This window comes from Podarcis muralis, chromosome 8 (genome assembly GCF_964188315.1).
Source record: "Podarcis muralis chromosome 8, rPodMur119.hap1.1, whole genome shotgun sequence".
In the NCBI taxonomy this organism is placed as follows: domain Eukaryota; kingdom Metazoa; phylum Chordata; class Lepidosauria; order Squamata; family Lacertidae; genus Podarcis; species Podarcis muralis.
In genome coordinates this window covers 37,277,980-37,300,097 of record NC_135662.1, presented here as the reverse complement: position 1 = coordinate 37,300,097, position 22,118 = coordinate 37,277,980, and the positions used below count along the sequence as shown (strand labels likewise).

Below are 22,118 nucleotides of genomic sequence, written 5' to 3'. Positions count from 1 at the left end.
TTCAGTGAGTGAACCAGCAGAAGACCTTCAGAGGAGGAGGACCTCAGTATATCCCACCTTTCTGCCAAGGAGCTCAAGCTGCTATACAAGGACACTCCCTCCAATTATTCACAACAATCCTGTAGGTTAGGCTGAGAGAAACTGTGACTATCTCTGGGTGGGTTTCATGGCATCCAGTGAGTTTCAGGGCTACACTGGGATTTTAACTCTGATCTCCCAGGCTTAGTGTAACACTGCAGCCACTACACGGTACTGACTCTCTGCAGTCCATACCTATCTTATGAACAGATAGGAACTTCTTTGTCCAAGACTTCAACTGGCTTCATCCAGGTTATGCTGGTTTAGATCTTACACAGAGCCCAAATTCAGGGCTGCCTTCACCTGTCACAAGGTAGATCAATACTTTCTTGCAAATGGAATAAAAAAATTCTTTCAGTGATTTACCTTCTTTCAGTAATTAAGCCAATTATTTCAATCCATTCTATAAACACACACACTGCAAAATGTTACTTTTAAGTAGCCAGTTAATGATTTAGCAATACACGTAATGAATTTCCTGTTGAGATCATTATTTCTCCCCAAATAGTGGAAAGCATTTACACTAATTCACTTCAAAGTTTATAATAAAAATAATGGAATTCCTGTTGAGGCTATGTCTTCCAGAATATAGGAAAGCATTTATACTAATTCACTTAAATGTTCTCCCCACATCTGCTTTGGAAGCTGGTTTTAATGGCATTCCATATGCAAATTGCATGCATTTGGGGAAGGGCTGTAGCTCAGCAGAAAAATAACTTCTACAGTACTTTGCATGCAGAAGGTTATTGGCTCAGTCTCCAGCATCTCCAGGTAAGGCTTGGAATTGTTTCTGTCTGAAATCCTGGAGAGCTACTTCCAGTCAGTGCATGGCAATAGTGAGCTAGGTCTTCCTCGGTATAGGGCAGGGGCCTATGTGTTACTCTTGTGTGATTTTTAGAGAGACAGAATAGCCTGGCTGATGTACCCACTGAGGCTAGCTCAGTCGGCAAAGCACGAGACTCTTAAACTTAGGGTCATGGGTTCGAGCCCCATGTTGGGCAAAAGATTCCTGCATGGCAGGGGGTTGGACTAGATGACCGCCGGGACCCTTCTAGCTCTACCATTCTATGACTGTATGGTTCTAAGTGGTTCCCAGAAAGTGTTATATGGCCTTCCTGGTCATGGAAACAGAACTTTACAAAACTATTGTAAATACTGATCTGTTGCAAATTTATGTTCCAAGCTATAAAGATGCACAAGCAGCTTTTCCAGAGTTGTTACTGGTTTTAATTTTGCCCTAATCTAGCTTAATTTTTTCATTATGAAAAATATATTGACTTTATTCTACTTTTCAGCTTTTTCATTGTATGGAATGAAATACTGGGGGGGGCACACTGTGAAGTGTTGTGGACTATAAATGTGACTGACAGTTGTGTGTTTCAGCACTTTCCCACAGAACCTGTCAAGATGGGGCAAAGCTTTCTTGATGCAAATCATAAATGGGCCAGGAACAATGAGTGGCATCTGTGAATGGGTGTTTTGCTTTTTAAAGGACATTTTATAGAGTTCTAACTGGGCTTATTATTGCAAATGCACAACTGACACATTCTCACAATGCTGCTCAGGAGGTGCCGTTCAGGAAGCTCCAGCATCAGCATGTAACAGCCTTGTGGGGCAACAGCTAGAGAAGGCTATTGCCCACATGCACTGCACATAGACTTCCTAGAGCATCTGTATAGCCACTGAGGGAACTAGAATAGTCAAGGAAAAACTTTTGGTTCGATCCAGCAGGGTTCTTCTTATATCCTGATCAACCCATCCACATGCTTAACTGTGTCATTAAACCATAATCACAATCAAGCAGTCAGTTTCCCATAGCCATTGCTCAAGGGGCATTTGCAGAGGCACTAATGGACACACAGAACTTTGTGCAAACAAGAGTTTCTTCATTTACTTCAGGGTTGAGGAGTATGTGCATTTGTGTTTGGTGTTTGGTATGTGCATTACAGCTCAGTAGAGAGGATGAATTTAACAATCTCGTCCAAACCCTGCTGACCTTATGACCACACCACATTATTTGGGGGATTACTCAGAGTTAGCATGTAAACCTAGTCACAAGTCTTCCCAGGAAAGAGACCATGCTTAAATTAAGCAATGCAGTCTCCCCTTTACCAGGGTTTGCTTCTTTTGCTGCAGCACAAAGGAAGCCCACATGAGACCCTATCAAAACTGTGTGATTTAGAATTTGCACAGACAGTGGCTCTTTATATGCTCACTTTAACACTAATCAGTACAATCTCTCTTTAGTTTTGAATTAAGCCGTGAACCCCACAGTAGAAATAAGTACATTATGAACTGTAAGGAAACAGAATCCTTCATCTACCATTTTAAAATACTGAATGCATAAATATTTGCTGCATTCATATACATTTCCGTTTTGGAAGTTGGAGTGGTGGTGGTTCTGGGGTAAAACATTATAAAATGCTTACAAAATGGTAAATGAAGAGAGGTCAGGTTGATTTGATTTTTTTTACCCTAATAATTTCCAGCTGGTGTATCTATGCAGTTAAATGGTTGATGAGTTCCTGAATTATATGACAATGTATGTATACAATGTATGTAAATTAATTTTAGAATGAATGGTTTTAGAGTGTTGTTTATGCTGTACTTTTGTACTGTTTTATTGTTGTTAGCCGCCCTGAGCCCGGCTAAGGCTGGGGAGGGCGGGATATAAATAAAATTTATTATTATATTATTACTTGGAAGCACTTGTTTCAATGTTATGTATCCTTACTCAAATACATCTCAGTTAACTCAGTGGGTCTTGCATTCAAGGAAACAAACAATTGAATGGGTTATGCATTGCTTTAAAAGAATATGCACACTTTTTGTGAATGAAAGGTTTGTCCATTATTTATTTACTAGGAGAAGTGTAAGATGATGGCATAAAATAATTTTTTTGAAAAAGATCAGTTGAAAATAGCACCAGTTAAGAATTAAATATATATTTTTCTGCAAATAAGGACACATTCACTAGGGAAAGTTTATTGGTAATAACAATCTTGATTGCCTGAGAGCTTTTGTGGAAACAAAGGGCTATTACATTTGGCATCATGAAAAATTCAACATGTTTTAATTTTCTTTTAATGTTCTAAATGTACTAAGCATTTCCCACAAATTAGAAAGCTAGATGATATTTATATCTATGCTGTGCAGCATGATGTCTATGCAAAAATAACCCCCACTGTGTTCATTGGGTCTTATTTCCAGGTAAATGTGTAATTCCACCTTGTTCGTGTTTTAGTGAAGCAGACTTTATGCCCAAAATGAAACATGTGTCCTAGTGTTTTCCTGTATCAAGCTCATAAACATTGCTTTAAGTGCCTTCACGGTATCAGTGCTAGTTGAACTTGCCATTATTTAGCATCTTTGCACCAGAAAATACACAAATCAAATGACCTACTGTCAGCACGGTTCATTATAGGTTCATTTCTGAACTATCTAACAGCAAAGGGCTGCACTGGGGATCCAGAAGAGGCTCACAACCTGTCCTGGCTCATGCTGGACAAAGGACGATTACATTTTCTGCCAAAAATGTTATGTACCACCAGTCAGTATGGTGGTACATAAGCAAGGCAAAGTTCAAAGGTGCAGCAGGTTCAAGGCATGGCTACACAGGCTGTTCTGTTGATCCAACAGTTGACATGCCCCCTGGCTTGCTGTTATATTATTATTTATAACAACAACATTTATATTTTGTACCCCACCCATCTGACTGGGTTGCCCCAGCCACGCGGGCAAACATTAAAAACTTCCCCATACAGTGCTGCCTTCAGATGTCTTCTAAAAGTTGTGTAGTTATTTACTTCCTTTACAGCTGATGGAGGGCATTCCATAGGGAGGGTGCCACTGCCAAGAAGGCCCTTTCTCTGATTTCCTGTGACTTCACTTCTCACAGTGAGGGAACTGCCAGAAGGCCCTCAGATCTGGACCTCAGAGGGGCAGGCATGGTTTTACTGCAGCAAATGGGATGTTTCTTTGGACTGTACAAGTAAACAAGAACCCTTTCAGTGCTGGTATCTCCGAGTCCTAGGCAATGGAGGTGTCACTAGGTACATCTTTGGTCACCTCATCTGTAAAGTAAGGACAGAGGCAAGCTTTCTGGCAACATGGAAGGCAGTGCTGGAACTAGCAGTGATGCTGGCATGGAGTCCCTGAGTGACAGGAGGATGGGCAGAGCAGCGTGTCGGGGTAACACATCACTGGGATCCTCCCTGAGATTGTTGAGCAGCAACTCCTCCAACTCCTCCCATCCCTCATCTTGATCAGGCCCTCCAAGATGTATCATTGGGACTCATAATACAACCTATGTTTCAATGTAGCTCCCAACAGTAACAGATCTCTGCCTGTGCCTGAATAAGAAGCAAAGGGCTTCTTAGAGGCAGGACTTGCTACTGTAATGATAACCTTAAAACTCTGTATCATCCCCTTCAATCAGGTCATTGCAAAACACATGGAATAGCATCCTCAAATACACCTGGATTTCTTCTTTCCACTCTGATGTACATGTGCTTGTTCCTTTTGTTTGAGGAGCTTTTCAGACAATTGCTTACTCAACTTATGGCAGTGATTCCAAGTCTTCATTTCTATGGCTGTCTTGCAAAGGTGTCCTATGAGGTCAGCAGCTTTTAATAATGACAAAAGCCACAATCCCATGCACGCTGGTGCTTTGCTGAAAGGTTTGCTATAGGCTCTTCCAGGCAAGGATATGTCAGTGTGATGCAGAAGGAATTCTTTTTTTAAAAAATGAGAGAGCAATATTCTAAAAAAAAATCTTCAAGGCTTGCATTAAGACAAGCTAATCTTAGCCATTTTCTTTAGAATGCATTATTTATTCATTCAGAGCATTTTTACCTGCACTGTTAAGCTAAAGAGACTCTTGGAGGAGCTTACATATAAGCTCCATAGAAACAAAAACAGTCTCTGCCTGCGGGCAGATACAAAACAAAAGGAAGAAAATATAGTGAGTGAAGAGGAGAGCAAACAAATGGAGGCACCAATTATTAAAGGTAAAAGCTCTTATAATAGCAAGAGTGGGAAAAGTTGAGGGATGGAGCTGGCCTTTCACCAGAGCTGATGGAGTGAGCCTGCTTCCCAATTTTCCTATGGTTACAACAGGAGACATTCCTCTATAGAAGAGATGTCAGATCTAAACATCCTTTGATTGTTAAGTCTTCTCTTATTTGAAGTTGACAAAAGCTTACTAGTTTTAGGTAGTTTCATTACACTAAAATGAGCAAATTCTGTTCCATCAAGTGAGATTTAATAACAAAGGGAAAATACAAATATTAAAATTCATGCTGCTAAAATATATTCATCTAATCAGGAACTTTCACTGATGAATATATTATCAATTAAAGAGATTTCTGTTTTGCAGATTTTAAAAAGTGATCTCAGAAGTACAGTGAATTGCCACCAAGATTGTATCATTGGCTTATTAGCAGCTTACATTTCAAGTAGTGCCTGAAGTTAGGGGTTCTAATATGAAGGCTTTTCTTCAACCTGTGCTATGAAATAGTTTGAAATATGAAAACCAGTGAACTGTCAAGATTACCAGATGGCAAAAGTGTTGCTAGAATATACCAAGGGAACTGATGTTTGGATATAAAGGTTATGATGGCTAAAAGCATAACTACTTATAGCCAACTTTCTTGTGAATGGATCCCATTTGCACTACAGTGCAGAAATGGACAGCTTTTACCTCTGAGGGAATGTAGTAACAAGAACAAGACATGTCCAAGTCCCCCTTCTCCGTCTCCTTCCAGAAGAAAACACTAACTCAATAGATACTGTCCCCCGGTAAAAAGTGTATAATGTGGAGCTTGCATTTTTTAAAATGGGCAGAGTTGGAGTTTCATGGCTCAGCAGGAAGTAATGTGCAGGAGATTCCTTACACAATAATTTACTAAATATCTAAACTCCCCATTATACTTTCACAGGTAGACAGTACCTATTTAGTGTTTTCTTCTGGAAAGAGACAGAGACCTAGCTAATACATGCCCTGTGCTGTATAGAGGATAACCTCAATTTTCATGAGTCTCTATCCTTTTGGATCTCTATCCTTCTTGGGATAGGGGCCTTGGGTCAATCCCTTTTCCTCCAGCTCCTCTCACTTTGTCATCCAAGTCACAACCCAGTTGGGTGAGCCTCTGCTGGCCATCAGTAGGGCACTGTGCTTTTGACCTGTTCTAGCTGTCCCACAATTGCACAATTGCACTCATTTCACACGCTAGCAAGGTCATGCTTAAAATTCTACAAGGCAGGCTCAAGCAGTATGTGGACCGAGAACTCCCAGAGGTGCAAGCTGGATTTAGAAGAGGCAGAGGAACCAGAGACCAAATTGCAAACATGCGCTGGATTATGGAGAAAGCTAGAGAGTTCCAGAAAGACATCTATTTCTGCTTCATTGACTATGCAAAAGCCTTTGACTGTGTTGACCACAGCAAACTATGGCAAGTTCTTAAAGAAATGGGAGTGCCTGATCACCTCATCCGTCTCCTGAGAAATCTCTATGTGGGACAAGAAGCTACAGTTAGAACTGGATATGGAACAACTGATTGGTTCAAAATTGGGAAAGGAGTACGACAAGGCTGTATATTGTCTCCCTGCTTATTTAACTTATATGCAGAATTCATCATGCGAAAGGCTGGGCTGGATGAATCCCTAGCCGGTGGAAGACAGGAGTGCCTGGCGTGCTCTGGTCTATGGGGTCACGAAGAGTCGGACATGACTAAACGACAGCAAGCTGTCCTACCTGTGTCAGCAAACACAACTTGGGAGAAGCCAAGTTAGGACCAGAAATGGAAAGAGCAATAAAATCAACACACAGCAACAAGCATGCCATTAGACTATCTTCCATAGTCAGCCCCTCATTCATCTCAAAGGGACACGTGGAGGAGTGGTACCCAATCCCACCACCCAAATCTGGAAGCAATTCACTAGATTTGTTTTTTCTGCTGGAAGCATGGTTTTGGTACCAAAGCAGGTTATGGATTCATCATTGCCTCTTGAATCCACCTATAGATTCCAAAACTGTTTGGTTCCCAAAGCTTGTAAATCTATTATAATACAGAAATCCTGCAACTAAATCCTGCAAGATAAATCATACATTAAAAATGGAGTAAAAGTTTATATATATAGTAAGGCTAAGCCACAGCATTTAAATTTTATAGTGTTTATCCTAATCTAGAGGTCCTGAGATTTGCAAAATGAAACATGATAAGATGTGGCAAGAAGCACAGCCACATTGTGTCATTGTGTGTATTTGAACAAAACAGTGAAGATTTATCATAGAGTTAGGAGGATTAGCAATAAAGCTTTGCCATGTTCTTCAAAATCAGTCATATTAACAGCAGCTTTGCGAGACATCTGTGCAGTATGCTGTAGATGAAATACAAATAAATACACATAAAGAAAGCAATTATCACTTCTATAAGACTCCCAACCTAATGCTTTATACCCACAACATCCCTAATTAGATAATTAATGGTCTCATTTTATGGACAGGAAAATGAGGCTTAGCCAGTGACTTGTCTAGACCGGCTTTCCCCCTCCCCTACTGGTTCTGCAGGCTAGGGATGATGGGAGTTATAGTCCAACAACATCTGGAGAGGGGACCCAAGGTTGGGAAAGTCCAGTCTAGGCAACTAGAAAGTCCATGGGTGAAAGGGATTTGAACCCAAAAAAAAATTCTGTGGTGCAACATACACAATGAAACATGATTCAGGTAAGTAGCTGAATAAGTGTGCATGCACACAAAAGCTTATACCCAGAACAAACTTAGTTGGTCTCTAAGGTGCTACTGGACAATTTATTTATTTATTTCAAAATGAAACATGATGTTCTCAAAAAGTGCAAGTTGAATTAGAACACTCATATGCTTAAATATGTCTTATTAAGACACTTCTGCATTCTAACCGCTGCAGTGGGAACTTCGTCATTCTAGTCCCCAGCATACTTCCATTCTGGGAAAAGTCTAGAGAGCCATAGAAGCAGACTAGAAAATGAACAGAGTGTCCCTACTCCATACAGAGCTCCTTCACTACAAACATATCTATAGGTGCCACCTGTGGAACGCTGAACAGCATAGGGTGGGATGGTCATGGCCTCCCTTTATGGGAAGATGGTTTGGCTTCCTACAGGATAACTTGCATGAGGGAGTTGTTCTGAGGTGGTTTGGCCTTTAGCAGCAGGCACAGGTTATACTTTCCTGCACTTCTGCTTCGTTTGGTGCAAGCTGCCCTTGCTATATTTTAATCAATATAAGCTTTAAACATATTCCTTAAGACTGCTGCATTCAGCTAAGGTTTTCATTTGAGCTGCGAAGACTTCCAAGGAACTATATTTTTATTATCAAACCTAATTGTCACTTGTCACCCAAAGGGTCTCCCAGCAATTCACATTTAAAAAATGTACATATATAGAGAGAGAACTATGTGCTATACATAGAAAGGATGGGAATAATGTAACACATTAATATTCTATACAACATAGTGGAAAATCAAAGACAATTTAGGTAGATTGACCTTTGCTGCAGCATGATAGGCTGCTTTGTATCCCCTTCCATCCAAAGCCCCACCAATGACTTGAAATACTGACTACACTACAGGACTGTCATAAATGACATCTTCAACCATGGTCTCCCATCCTGAAATAGCAGGCTAAGAGATTGCATTTTTACTGGAATTGCATTGGCAGGGCCTTTTCATACATTTTTTTTATAAGGAGGGGGGCGGAACCAAAATTAAGCATGGTAGTAACAAGTCAGTATATACAGTGGTACCTCGGGTTAAGAACTTAATTCGTTCTGGAGGTCCGTTCTTAACCTGAAACTGTTCTTAACCTGAAGCACCACTTTAGCTAATGGGGCATCTCGCTGCTGCTGCGCTGCCAGAGCACAATTTCTGTTCTCATCCTGAAGCAAAGTTCCTAACCTGAGGTACTGTTTCTGAATTAGCAGAGTCTGTAACCTGAAGCGTCTGTAACCTGAAGTGTCTGTAACCCGAGGTACCACTGTAATTTTAATGGGACTTAGGTTGCAATCCTACTTCCATTCACCAGGGAGTAAGTCCTACTAAATTCAATAGTGTCTGTTTCCAAGTAGACATAGACTGCAGTCTATGTACACTGTAAGTATATCTGACCCCAATGACATATGCCTTGGCCATTGGCTCATTATTTACAAATCACGGATACCAACCATCCATAGAGAGTGTGAAGAATTCCGTTTCCTAGGGCCAGCTTTAAACTGACTGTATACAGTACTGCAATGAGTTTCAAATTGGCATCATAGCGGGGGGGGGGGGGGGAGGTTAAAGCAACACCAGGCCAAACCAAGAACTGGTTCAGGCCACACAAAACCAGTGTGAGAAAACACCCTCTTTCTCAAGCTTTAATCCTATACTCTTTTTTTTTTTTTAACCTGAGAGTAAACTTCAACTGAACCGATGTTACTTCGGAGGAAAAGCGCAGAGGCTTTTAGTTTTCTAGTTCTCAGGGGAGGGCGAGGGCTTGCGCGCAAATCACTTTGCGCAGCTTCGCACATGCTGCTAAAACAACAAAGCCGAATGCGGAAGAATAGATCGTCACAGTTCTCGCAATCCAAATTATGACTGGTTTAAAGGGAAAGGGGGGGGGGGACCTTTCCCTGGCTTACTATTCATTTATTTGGACGCCTGCATTGGCTGGCTGCCTTCTCTCTCTTCCTCCCCTCACACGTCTTGGTCCAAACCCAGAGCATTGCCTTTAAAAAGAAAGAAAAGGGAGGGGAAGGCGAGAGCGCCGCTTTCTCGGCAGCGTCTGCTCCGTTACACGGAGGGGGCCGATTCAAGCCTATTGTGTGCGGGCAGCAGCATCCCCCGCCCCGCCCCCTTCCCCATTTCAGCCTGGACCAAACCATCCCGAAGTCGAGGGGGCCCCGAGAGGCAGCGGGGAAAGGAGTATGCCAGCCCATTGGCCCAGCCGCGCTCTCCCGAGAGCTCAAGGCCGGAGCTCGAACCGGGGCTTCTGGCTGCTTTTTGGCTAGACCCTGCGAGGCCGCCCATGGAGAAAAGGCAGCCCCGGAGCAAGGCAGCTTCTTTCCCTCGACTCCCCCTCCGCGTTGGCGAGGCAGTGGGAAGGACGGAGCTCGGCGCCGCCGCCGCAGCCAGCGACTCTAGCTGTGGCAGCAGCAGCAGCAGCAGCTTGGTCGTGGGAGAGTTTCATTCAGCGCGTGGAGGGAGCCCCGCGCGCGCCGGCGGGACGGCTTAGCGGGCTGCGCTGCTCCCGCGCCCCCTCAGCGGTTCGCCGCCTCGTCTCCCCTTTCCGCGGGAGCTGGCGTCGCCTGGCGCGGGGCTTGGTATCTCTGAGGAGAGGCGCGGCAGGTAAGGGTGCTTCTGAGAGAAACGGAGAGGGAAGCCGGGCGCCTCGGGACCGGTGGCGGCGGCGGAAGAATCCCGGAGGGGTGTGTGGAGAAGGGTGGCTGGCTGTCTGTCGCGCTCGTTGTCTGGCGCAGCTACAGCTCCGTCTCGTCTGCCCTCCCCAACCCCCTCACATCTCGGCTGCTCTGACTGGAGCGCCTGTGCCTTGTTTTGTTGCAATGGCCATAAGCACAGGCAAGCAAGCCAGCAAGCAACGGTGCTGCCCGTTGAAATAGCAGCAGCTGAGTCCTTTGGGAAAGGTGGGGGGGGGGCGCTTGCTTTGTGCATGCGCCAGCCACCTGGACTGAGCCCTCCCCACCCCCTCTCCAAAAGGGCATTGTTTGGTCGGTTCTTCCAGTCCCTCGGAGATATTTGGGTTAGGAGCAGGAAGTGGGGGCAGGTTTTGGGGGGAGGTTGCTCGTGTAAACGGGGTTTGTACTGCAGAGAGGAGGGTGGGTTATCTGCGTGTGCGTAGAGGGAGGGAGGCTTGTTTCCTTGCAGATCTCCAGAGATGGAAGTAATTCCAGGAGAATAGCAAAAGGTTGGATACCCAGAGCTGCCAAGAGGATTCTGTTGGCTCTGCCTGGGAAGCGGAAGAGCTGTTGGTTGCTGAGATCCAGGTGCAGCAGGTCTGATTCCAAAGTCTTGCTAGTATCACCGTTGCATCCCGAGGCTGGGATCACGTGCATACTTACTCGGGGATGCCTGAATTTGGACTGAAGACAGCCAAAGTTGGGGGGAGCTGCTTTGAACGAACATCCTCCCCGCCCCCCCCCCGCCCCAAATAATTGCTACAGTTTGCTTGAGAGCACCAGCACCACACTTGTGATGATCAGTCTCTCTTCACCTTAGGTGATATTATTTTTGAGTAAGCATGCACAGGAATAGGCTGTATGGCTCCTGGGAATATGTATGTTGTGAATAGTTCGCTTTTGGCATTGTGCGTGGCAGTCCTGTACATGTTTACTCAGAAGCCATACTCATTGGAGTTTACTCCCTAGTAAGTATTTTTAGGGTTTCAGCTTTAATGTCATTCTCTCTCTCTCTCTCTTTATAATAGTTCAGCAGTGTTTTTGGTTGCAGTCCTAGGAACATTTACTTGGGGAGTAAGTGGAACTGAGCACAGTGGGACTTGCTTCCAAGTAAACATCCATAGGGTTGCATTATTGGAGGACAACTGTGTTTTCACAGTTGAGGTGCACCTGTTAGGTGGGAACTGGAGTTACAGTTGCAATAACTAAATTGTGTTAAGGCAGTATCCTAGACTTCTAGTAATGGCACGGATCCAGAGGAGGACTTTTCACACAGGCTTTCCTTACCTAAAACATCCATGATACATGCCTACCAAACTTCTTTCATCAATGTCGTTTCATCTTAGTGCAGGTCCTTGTAATGGCAGCATTATGATCTCAGTCTCATCCATAGATGCAATATAGTGGTTAGGAGTATAAGTTGTGATGTGGGAAGTTTCTACTTAAAATCTCATCTAATTTATGGTGGGGGGGACTTTCTCCCTCCCCTTTTAGAATCATATAATTGTAGAGTTGGAAGGGACTCTGAGGGTCACCTAGTTCATAGGCAGGTGGCCCGTATGGGGCTCAAACTCATGACCTTGGCATTATCAACACCATTCTCTAACCACCTGAGCTAACTGAGCCCATTTGTAGTGTGAGGATAAGAATACAGTAATGGCCTACTGCATAGGGCTGTTATAGTAACTTTTAAGAAAACATGAAATATTCAATCAGTTAGGCAACAGGTTATATACTAGAACTGCTTAGATATGAATGGGCCTCATGAAGAGGGTATGTAAAATTCTTGCTTGTGGTGGCATTCTATATAGTAGGCTTAAAGCTATTTACTCCATGCCCCCTGCCCAGTCATGGTTTTAAAACCCTTCTAGGGAATCCTGGTGTTTTTGGAGAACTTATCAGTGCATTCTTTAGTGAGAAGACCTGTAATGCTAGACAAAGTTCATTACATTTAGTCCTCCATTATTGATCTTTTTTTCCTGAACAGTTTTGCCAGAAGATGTTGGGTGCATTTAAGGCACGCTTATGGGTTCACATAAGATAACAGTGGAACTCAAAATTTGTGGCCAGTGCCTGATGATTACAGCGCATGATCTCCTACAACAGAGATGTGGACCTGTGTCCGTCCAAGTATTGCTGAACTACAACTCCCATTATTCCTGACCATTGGTCATAACTGACTGGAATTGATGGGAGTTTTAGGTCAGCAGTATTTGGAGGGTCACAGGTTCCCCAACCTTGCAAGTATACAAGGACTTTTTGGTCATGTGCTAATGTTCTGTAGCAAGTATGTAGTTGTATGTATTCCCAGCAGATAAGTTGATGCAGAAGAGGTTTCCTGAAGGCAGAGAGTTCTAAAACCACTGGTATAAGAGACTCTCCATGCCCATTCCACGTGCTGCCTTGTTTGTAGAGCATCTCTTGCCCTCTGCAAAACCATTTTTCGCTGCTATCCACATGTGGGCTGCAACATTTGAATGGACCTTTTAGTAGCTTTGTGAACATGGAAGCAAAAATGTTTTGCATTTTTAAAAAAATCTCACTGGTATCAAGAAAAATTGCATTAATAAGCATTTGACTTCAGGATATGTTATGAGCAGCAAACTCAGTGGAAAAACTATTGAGCCAGTGCAAATATAAATCCAGGTTAGTTCTTCCTTACATCAAGAATTTGTCTTGGGCCTGTTGTATGTCTGAAATACTATTTTTATTTAATTCATTGAGCAATTTTGCTTCACTTAAATGGTCCTGAGTAAGCTGCTCCTTACAGGACCATTGAAAAGCTGTTAATAAAATTTAAAACTATAACAACACTGGCCTAGAAAGATTACATATTTATGACTTGATTTTGGGGTTGTCCAATGTGCTTTAATTCTTTTATGATGAATGAATAAACACAAGGTTCCTTCCTCTAACCCAGACTTCTGTCCTGTTCCAAATCTGGTACACATCTGTCACAACACTACATGAAATTAGGCTCCTATGAGGCTAACTTTTTAAATAAAAGGTTGGTAACTGGTCAGATTTCAAAGCGATGCTCTTTCTTTTCAGAGAGGTGAACCTAGTGGGGCCAAAATGCTAAAAAGGTACATAGAGACTATACTTCCTTATATATTCTCTAGCTCTTTAGAGGTTGTTTTGTTACTGGTAGGATGTCAGTCAACTGAGCACTGGTTTCACAGTAGTCAAATATATGTCATGTATCCTTTTTATGGAAATGGCGATGTACCTTTTTTATTTGAATTATGATGTCTCCTGATAGGAAATGCAAGAACGAGAGCTCCTTGCTGCACCCTGCACCCTGCCACCGTCAGCTTCAGGAATGCCAGGGTCCTAAGTCTTAACCATTTGTAAAATGATCAGACAGTTGTGATGGAGGTAGCAAATAATGAAATGGGGGCGGGGGGATCTCTTGGTTGTGACATGAAATTCCAGCAGATCAATCAAGGCAGCTTGCTCCTTCATGATAGTGGAAAGGGTGGAGACTTCCTTATGGATCAGCCATAGTGGCAGAAATTATTGTGTTGCTGCTAGTGTGGAATGGAATTGGTCAGCTTGCAGAATCAACTTTCCAAGAGCCAGAAATCAGTTTCAAGCCTTCCATTGTCGTAAGACTGCTATCCGCATATCTCGGTTTTAATTTGTGAAGAATGCCTGATTAAGACTTGTGTCAGTGAGCAGGAGTATACAAGAGGAGGGTGGGGGATACTGATGAGAAAGGTGATGACAATGAAGCATCTGAGTTGGATAATATGAAGCAAAAATGCTTGTGTTGGCCTGACGTCTGCTTAGTGTAACCTTCACCACATTTAAAATCTGGCTTTTGCTGTGCATTCAACATGTGTGTTTCATATGCACTCTGTATTTTATTTGTTTAACTTCATTTTTTAAAATAACTCTTTGGGCTCTTCCTGGGGATCCATGATGAAAACTAAGAACTCTTTATTCTCTTCAGTATTATGTACCTTTGTATTTACAGAATGTTATTGGTAATTTCCCTTAAAATAGTTAACTATTTTATTTCATCATGTCATAATAACAGTTGATGGACTTGGTTCTGTTTTTTAAGTGATGTCAGTGTCTCATGCACACTTCTATTAAGTTGATTATTTAAATACTTGTCTACTCTTTGATAATATTTGACTGGTCAATTGAGCAATATTCCTTTATCAATGAGTTGCCTGAAATCTTGTATTTCATTTGATAATGTTATGTTCTCAGAAGCATGATAATAATTTGCCCTATGTTGAGGTGGAGAAGTAATTGATAAACCATAGTGGTTGATTATAAGATACATCCATTAAAATTTCATTTCAAGTGCAAACTGTATTATTACCAGAGCAGACAGGTAACCTGTTATTTTGTAGCTGGTCAAATGGAATCAAATATCTGTAAAAGCCTATCGAAAGAGAGATGTATTTCAGCTGACACGGAAAAGTGAACTGTTGATGCTTGGAGAGCATTCCATAGTTGGGCTGCCACCACAGAGAAAACTGTATCCTGTTCACTACACAATGTTTTTTATGTGGTAATGGGACATTGAGAAGCCACCCCGCTTAAGCTTCTTTGACAAAAAGGCAGGAGAAAAGTGCAGTAAAATAAATAAATGTATAGATTGCAAGACAACAAGTTGCAGTCATATATATATCCATTTATGTTTTTAGAGCATTGTGATGTATTCAAGATCCCAGATTAAGAAAGTCTGTGCTGAGGTGTTTGCCATGCAGTGTCAGTACTCCAAGATCATGGCAGCAAAGGATTTTCTTTAGTCTTGAATCCTCAAACTTCAAAAAATCATGTAAAACCTTTAGGATGACTTTCGTGGAACAAGGTTGATTTTCACTCTCATATCTGAATGCTGGCTTTTGTACTTCCATGCAGATTCAGAAGTAAGTAAGCTTTGCATAGATGAGTGGAACATGAGATTAGGACTCTATGGAAATACTTGATGTGAAAATTAATGACCATGGTTATTGCTTTGAATCTAACCTTCAAAACCCCTATTTGCAACTCAGCTGGACGGGCAAATTCAGGCTAAACATTTTTGCATTAGTTTCTGTTGGTTTCTTTGTTACACAGATATCTTCTTGTTGTTTTCTGGGCTAGTTTTACTCTCTAGAGTAGCAACTCCCAAACTGTGTTCCACAGGCAACTACAGTGGTACCCCTGGTTAAGAACTTAATTCGTTCTGGAGGTCTGTTCTTAACCTGAAACTGTTTTTAACCTGAGGTACCACTTTAGCTAATGGGGCCTCCTGCTGCGGCTGCCACACAATTTCTGTTCTCATCCTGAAGCAAAGTGCTTAACTGAAGGTATTATTTCTGGGTTAGTGGAGTCTGTAACCTGAAGCGTCTGTAACCTGAAGCATCTGTAACCTGAAGCGTCTGTAACCCGAGGTACCACTGTAGTTGTCCACGAGCTTCATTCAGGTGGTCCACAGCATATCTGTGAAGAACAGTTACAATTTGAATTCCATAAAATTTGATGGCATTCAAATTCTGTTACAATAAAATGCATTACAGTGGTACCTCAGTTTAACAACAGCCCTGTTTATGAACTATTCCGGTTTAAGAACGCCGCAAAACTGGAAATAGTATCCTGGTTTGTGTACTTTAAAAGTAAAGGTAAAGGTACCCCTGCCCGTACGGGCCAGTCTTGACAGACTCTAGGGTTGTGCGCTCATTTCACTCTATAGGCCGGGAGCCAGCGCTGTCCGCAGACACTTCCGGGTCACGTGGCCAGCGTGACAAGCTGCATCTGGTGAGCCAGCGCAGCACACAGAACGCCGTTTACCTTCCCGCTGGTAAGCAGTCCCTATTTATCTACTTGCACCTTGGGGTGCTTTCGAACTGCTAGGTTGGCAGGCGCTGGGACCGAACGATGGGAGCGCACCCTGCTGCGGGGATTCGAACCGCCGACCTTTCGATCGGCAAGCCCTAGGCGCTGAGGCTTTTACCCACAGCGCCACCCGCGTCCCTTTGTGTACTTTACCTCAGTCTAAAAACAGAAGCTGAACAGTGCAAGGGCACCGGCGGCAGGAGGCCTCATTAGGGAACGCACGTCTTGGTTTAAGAACAGTTTCAGTTTAAGAATGGACTTTCGGAACAGATTAAGTTCGTAAACCGAGGTACCACTGTATAAGAAAATAAGAATCAATAAAAATACAATTAAAGATCATGCAGCATGTAGCAAAGTGCATTACAGTTGCTACAACAGGCAGAAAACAAGGTTCTGCCAGGAACCTTAGCACTTTTCAAGTGGTTCATGGCGAAAGGAAGTTTGGGAACCACTGCTCTGCAGGAGCCAACTAAAGCCTGCCTGATTTCTTTTGGCTACAGCCCATTATGTAGAAAGGATTTTCCATGTGGACATCTATGCAGCTTTGTGGTCTGTTCTGTCAACGGAAATAATGTACATTCAGTTAGAAGGAAATATAATAAGCACACAACGTATGCACATTTAACTTGTGCACATTCCGCTTTATGTGCTTGGCAAAAAACAAATAAGGGGTGGAAAGGGGTCAGTGTCTGGGGGGGGGGGAAGAGACTTTGGCAATCCCACCTGCCATTGAACCCATGACCATATGCAATTTTGGCTTTAGGCATGATCCCCAGAACTATAGTGAATGTTGAGAAATCTGTGTAGTTACAAATAATGCCCCGCACTTATCAATATTCATATTATATTGCCATTGGTATTCCAGGTGACACCAATTGCATACATTCATCTGTATAGACACACTTTCCTTTCTTCTGTTTGTGTTTACTGTTGATGCCACATGACATTTTGATCCTAAACAGTCTTACCTCTTGTTTGCTTACTATCAAATCAACTGTGTGAGATATTAAAGATTTGTATTGCAGCAAAATTAAGCATTTGCAAAAGCCTCAAAGTAATACTGATTTAAGGTAGTCTTTTAATGTCTATTCATGGCTGTTTATAGTCATAAGACTGCAAATCTATTGTTGCCTCCTTTTTATTTAATTTAATTATAAGACAAGTAGATACCATTTCTTTCTCTTCCTGCCCACAGCAAAACTCAACCTATACTACTGCAACAAAACTGTCTTTGTTTTTATGAATCTATGAAATTGTGTAACTCCAAGAGCAATCCTTCCTTTCAGGAAGAGACTGTTCCGTTTAGGTCAAAAGTGACAAAATTAAGAACTGGTGACACAGCATTTGCTAACTCTGTAGTCTCACTGTTAGTAAAATAAAATACACCCCACTCTCAAGTTCCATGAATTAAAACATAAGCTTTGTAGAAACGAGATAAAACAAAGCTCCCCCTCCTCACTTTTAATCAATGTAAAATTTAGCATGAAATTGGAGAAGATAAAAGGCTTACGTTTAAGGAGTTACCCCTTTGAGTTTAGAAGTATAGCTGAACTGCTAGCTTGACAGCTTTTTACATTTTCCCTCACCGTAATGTGGTTTGGCGCTACATAATGGAAATGTTATTTATACATGCCTGGTTGCAGCCTTGCAAGTGCAAATAGTAAAGAAATCCATTTGATCCATGCCTTGCACTTACTGTACTTTTCTGTGTATAATATGCCCCCATGTATAAGACGCTCCCTGTTTTGGGGGACTAAAATTAAAGAAAATGGGGGAAGATTGCCAAAAATCACTCGCCCAACTGACGAACGCTAACAATCGTGACACCCACCAAATTGCCAAAGCAAAACCAAAGCAGCCCTTGCCGCATCCGCTAATAACCCACCCATGTGACAAAGCAGCAGCCAATCCAAAGCAGCCCTTGCAGCAGACTCCATTCACCAATCGCCCGTCCCCCCTCTGCACTACCCATGTATAAGAGCCCCCCCATTTTTAACTTTATTTTTGTGTAAAAAACCTTTGTCTTATACACAGAAAAGTACAGTATATTGAGCAAATTTTAAACGTGGGCATGCCATTGGGTTGCAACCCTGCACCTTCTTCCACTTGCAAGAAATCCTGCTGATTTTTTTTTTTTTTACTGGCCACCTCCTACCATGATACTCACTGCTTGAACTGATGACAAGCTGCTGCCAATATGGGGAGGGGCAGTCATGTGAGGAGTAACATTGTGTACAGATGTGTTTGCAGCTGCTTGTTAAATATCACTGGGCACTGAGTTCTTAGTATACTGAGAAGAATGTTCATGTATGTATATTTGTAGTGATAAAAAAAAATGTGCCATGAATTTAGTGTGGTTCCTTCATCCCTTTGATGTCCGTGTTTTTGGCATGTGTTTTCAGGAAAGAGACTTGTTTGATGAATCATAAAGGATTTCCTATCACTAATATGATATGATAATTTACAAGTCCAGATAGGATATTTATTTGTCTGGAGCCAATGAATGTTCCTTACTCTCTTCTCACCCCCCTCCAAAAAAAAAGATTGTCTAATTCTGACTTCTTTTATTTTTCATTGAGAAACCAATGAATCTAAATCCTTAATATATGGGACTGGTGTTTAAGGCTGCAGTCCTACAAACACATTGTGAGTTATATAATTGAACTAGTTTTTAAGATATTTTCATTGTTTTATTGTTTGTTTGCTTCCTTGGGCTCCTTTGGGAGGAAGAACAGGGTATAAACTTAATAACTAAATAAACTAGTGGGTTTACTTTTGAGTAAGTTGCATAGAATCAATTGCTGTGCTAGCTAAATATTTTTCTGCTATGGAAATGCATCTGTGTTTGTTTGTTTTTTATCTCTTGGAATTTAGTGTACTCTTACTAGTCCTTTGGTAGCTCTGATTAGGATGTTTTCAGTTTTATGTCATTATGAAGCTAATATGTGACTTCTTTAGAGTAAAAACTACTTTAGTTTGGGAGATCTATGGATTCCCAAGGACAATGAGCCTTACCTGCCACACCCTCAGGGCTCATGGAGCCTTCCCACAGAATCCCTTTGACATGCAATTTATTGCAAATCATCCATGAACTACAGTAATTCTTTTATAATACTTAGTGACTGGAATAGCAAAATTTGCTAACTGTGCAGAGAAAGACTTGCTGGTTAATATCTATTAATTTTAACATGCTTTTGTGGGAAAAGAGCTTGCTCTATCAAATGAACCTTAGAAACATCTTACAATGCATCAATATATCATATATACCTGCCTAAATCTTAAGTGACAGTCTCTGAACATTACTGTTCTCTGCACCCCAGGGCCCCGCACAAGCAAGCTGTAGTTGTAGTGGTAGAGCACATGCAAAGCAGAAAGTCCCAGGTTGAGTCCCATCATCTAAAAATCTCCAGGTAGTCCTTGCTTCCAAGTCCATGTACATGCTGAGCTAAATATACCAGTAATGTCACTTAGCCTAAGGCAGCTTCCTAAACTATGGGAGGTAATTGCAAAAAGGAAAAAAAGGGGGGGCATATAAGAACGCAAGTATGTGAGGACATGCTAAAGTAAAGTATCAACTATATTTCTGTAGTTTTGCTGCTGCTCAAGGTGCTGTGTGTTGTGTGTTTGCTCTTTTCATTTAACCCCATTCTCTTTTCCAATAATCTGATAACTCCGGTACAAACTTTCTACCAGTGGGTTTCCATAAGAAGTGAGGTGGGTGGCAGCTTGGGTTCTCATGGCTGAGCAACTGGGTGAATATTTTGCCATGGACTCACTTTTCCAGCTTTAAACATTAAAGTTATCAAACCAGTTCAATTAAAATGTAATCCTCATAAGGGGAAAAGGAACCGCATTGACATAACTCGTTCCAGATGTGCTTACCAATAGGCTCTTTCTTTCTCAGGCTTGGGATTTAGCCAGGTTCATCCGCTCTGTGCCTGTTTTTGGTCAGTTCCTGGGAAATCGGGAAGAGCAGCTAGTGTGGGAAAAGGCAAATGCTGATGAAATTTTGTATTCGTGAAGTGTCAGTGAGGAAAGTGGACAACAGAGATGAGAAGCATTTGGGCAACCAAAATGGTCAAAGGCCTGGAAACGATGCCTTATGAGGAACGGCTAAGGGAGCTGGGCATGTTTAGCCTGGAGAAGAGGAGGTTAAGGGGTGATATGATAGCCATGTTCAAATATATAAAAGGATGTCATATAGAGTAGGGAGAAAGGTTGTTTTCTGCTGCTCCAGAGAAGCGGACATGGAGCAATGGATCCAAACTACAAGAAAGAAGATTCCACCTAAACATTAGGAAGAACTTCCTGACAGTAAGATCTGTTGTGGAGTCTCCTTCTTTGGAGGTCTTTAAGCAGAGGCTTGACAACCATATGTCAGGAGTGCTCTGATGGTGTTTCCTGCTTGGCAGGGGGTTGGACTCGATGGCCCTTGTGGTCTATTCCAACTCTATGATTCTATGAAAGTCTCTTATAGTAACTATGACAGGATAGCACTCCAAACTGCTATATCGTGTTCTTGTGTTAAGATACTGTATCTTCACTGCTAGGGTCGGGAACCTTGGGTCCAGAGGCCAAATGGGCCTTTCTGTCTAGCCTTGGAGCTCTCCTAAGGCCACACCTCCTCACCAACTCTGCTTCCCACCCTTGTTGAGTGCTCTTGTCTGGTTGGAATGTGTCCTAGAACTGCAATAACAACTCTTTCTTATCTGGATGGAAAATAGAGGTGGATGTGTGTAGAAATTAGCCTACTGTCAGTAAATGTTTCTTCCCTTGTTCCAGCCACTTTCCCCACCACTTGCATATGGGGGGCTTGGAAACAGCTTCCCCACCTTTGCTTTACTTGGAGGTCTAGGAAGTGTTGGTCCAGCTGTAGTATTGTTCAACTGGCAAAGGGAACAGAGACAGAGTTGGGAGGGCTGAAGCTGATTTTCAGTTTTGGAGCCTTAGATTGTGTGCCTAGATAGCTCAGTTGCCTAGAGCAGTGTTTCCCAACCTTGGGCCTCCAGCTGTTTTTGAACTACAATTCCCATCATCCCTGACCACTGGTCTTGCTAGCTAGGGATGATGGGAGTTGTAGTCCAAAAACAGCTGGAGGCCCAAGGTTGGGAAACACTGGCCTAGAGCATGGTGCTGATGACACCAAGGTTTCAGGTTCAATCCCCATATGGGACAGCTGCATTACAGAAGGTTGGACTAGATGATCCCCAGGGTCCTTTCCAACTCTATAATTCTATGATACTAGTGAAATACTTTTAATAGTGTGCTCCCCTCTTAAGTATACAGTGTGTGTGTCACATTAATGTTTGCACTCTCTTGTGAGTTGTATTTTTAAAACCATAATTCTAAATAGTGATGCTCAGGGTTCAACAATGTTGCTCACCCCAGGGGCTGAGTATGCTCAAAGCTTTCTCTGAAACTTGGAGCCGCAGAGGTGAAAGAATAAAGCCTGTTGCCTCCCCAACCTCAAATTTCCACTGAAGCTTGGGATTTGTTTTGGTCCTACACTTGCCTGGTGTGTTCTACGTCCCCTGGAGTAAGGACTCCTAGCTCAGAGTCTGCATTAGGTAGAACGTGAGTTTTCATGTTGTGTTTCAGAGGTGTATCATGAGGTAAGGGGTTAAGGTAGTGTGGTCATAGTAACAACAAATTATTGGTTACAGCATCTAGAGAACAAGCTGCCTTCAGGTCAATTTTGAAGTAGCTTGATGTATTGGAGTGTTCTCAGCAAGCTTTAGGAGAAAACTTTTTTGTTGGACAGTTCTTCCTGGCT

The 22,118-nt window shown here is 42.3% G+C and overlaps 1 protein-coding gene across 2 annotated transcripts in view; it reads left to right on the top strand.

Moving 5' to 3' along the window:
- The first annotated feature begins 9,871 nt into the window (after positions 1 to 9,871).
- FAM110B (family with sequence similarity 110 member B) overlaps positions 9,872 to 22,118 on the top strand; it is an 80,591-nt gene continuing 68,344 nt past the window's right edge. For both annotated transcript variants that reach the window (XM_028736894.2, XM_077932987.1), the window contains exon 1: positions 9,872 to 10,439. The gene's annotated coding sequence lies outside the window, so the exon portion shown is untranslated. The remainder of the gene's footprint in view (positions 10,440 to 22,118) is intronic.